Genomic DNA, 2158 nt, shown 5'->3' with positions numbered 1-2158 from the left:
AAACACAACCAAACATACCCTAAGTTTAATCTCATGTTTTACATTTTTCTGAAAGGTTTAATATGTTTTTTTTTTATTTTAAATACTCCAAAATTTTCTCAATACCTTCTTTGAAACAAAATTTTTTGCTCAAAGTAAAAAAATAGTGAAGCTGGTATTTGACATCAGCTGAATCATCCCCTACTCACCATATTGACAAAATATTGGAAAAAGAAAAATAAGATATCTTCACGGTCATTTAAAACGGTAAATATCACATAAAATTGATCTTCCTATTTTTATCAGTTGCTTTGTGAATACTTGTTTTTGCCCAATTGGTTGAATTGTTTTTTACCGTTACCTTCTACTAGGGATCTAAATGGGTTGAGATTGAGTCTTTACCGAGTCCGATCTAATTGGATTTAGAGATGGATAGGATCAGACAAAACCATTTGGATCCGACTAGCTTAAAATCCGATGTTTACACATAATCAGATTCGGATTCGGACTTAATCAAAACTCAATAGCAAATTCAGATCTGATTATTAATTCGGATATGAATTTAGTTATGGAATCAGCCTAATTGGATTTGGAACCCCAGGTGGGATGTTGGATTACATGCAATATTCTGTTGACATCCCTATTTTTACATCAACAAGACAAAAATAAAAATCCCAGTATACCAAAAAATTTGCCATTTTTTCCCATTTTATACCTATTCACTCCTTTGCAGTCTGAGGCATAGGTGATGTTTTTTCTATTAAATTTATTTTATTTTTTATTTATTGTAATGCAAATTTCTGCACATGGACACAACAAAATGATGATGATGAGGATGATGATGCACAAATTTGCATGTTGATGAAGATGCATGGACACAACAAAATGATGATGACGATGGTGATAAGGCTTGATGATGATGCATGGTAACAACAAAATGAAGGATAGAAACAACGTGTTTCCATCGTTAACAATTGATGTAATAAAAGAACAAAGGTATCCAAGATTGGCATGTCCAAATGGACGGCTGCAAATCTTTCGCATGGACACGTGTTGGCTTCTCAACCACCCGCGTTCACAGTTCCCCCTTATAAGGTATAGGCTTCACATCGGGTCAAAATCTTAACCCGAGTTAAACAAGGACGTTCACGTTGGAACTTAGAAGGCGCGGGATACTCGCGGGCGCGGTCTTTGGTCAAACCCGACTGAGATTTACATCCGTCTGATCTCCGTGGTCTCTCTTTTCGAAAATACGTAGTTACCCTTTTTACGGAGGATCATAATTGACTTCTTCTTCTAGTCCTTTTGAGGAAATAGTAAGGGTATTTTCAATATTTATCCATGGATTCTTTCTTCCCCATCTCCGGTACACCCGCTGTCGGATATTCTGGAAATCAGCGTCAACCGTAGGATCTCGGAAGCAAAATCTCCACCGTACATTTGACAAATAGCTTTTTCTTTTTCTGTTTCACGTATATTGCTTTTTGTTTGTGCTTCTGAGCTTTTTATTCACGTTTTTTCTATTTTCGGTTATTATTATTTTTTTTTTCTGGCTTCCTTGAGCGCATTGTTCACTATCGTACTTAAAATTACATATATATCCTCGAAGTATTAATCAAGGTCAAGAGTCGAATTTCTAAACCAACCGTTGAGTAGGCTCTCAACAAAACCTTAGCTCGATCTATGTGCCTCGAGCCAACTCATGCCAATTTAGTTTACTACTCTCATCTCACGAGCCACTCCACTCGATAACCAAATCTGCATGAGAAAAATAAAGATGCTCTTCTGATATGTTCCTTGTTTAGTATCCACATCGGTTGTACCATGCACGAATGCACCCAGTCAACATACTTTGGTTGCATTTTGACTATTCATGGTTTAACATTCAGCATGCTTCGACACACTAATGAACAAGACCCAAACGTTCATTGAAAGTGTTCGACTTAACTAAAGATGTGCCAACTTCGAAAAGGTCCTAGCCCAACCACATGAACAAGACCCAAACGGCATGGACCTATTGAATGAAACAAAGCCTTGGTTCATGTTTAAAGCCGAGACCCAAGTAAAGGGCGTTACCGTCCTTGACTAAAAATGTAAGTGCAATACGGTAATTTCATACCACTAACGAGCTACTATTTTCTGTTTTTTTTTTAATTCTTTGCGCTTATGAAAACCACAC

This window comes from Nuphar pumila, chromosome 4 (genome assembly GCF_984573655.1).
Source record: "Nuphar pumila chromosome 4, dmNupPumi1.hap1.1, whole genome shotgun sequence".
NCBI classification, from domain to species: Eukaryota; Viridiplantae; Streptophyta; class Magnoliopsida; order Nymphaeales; family Nymphaeaceae; genus Nuphar; species Nuphar pumila.
The sequence above is the reverse complement of the archived record's forward strand: the minus strand, read 5'-3'. Positions refer to the sequence as shown.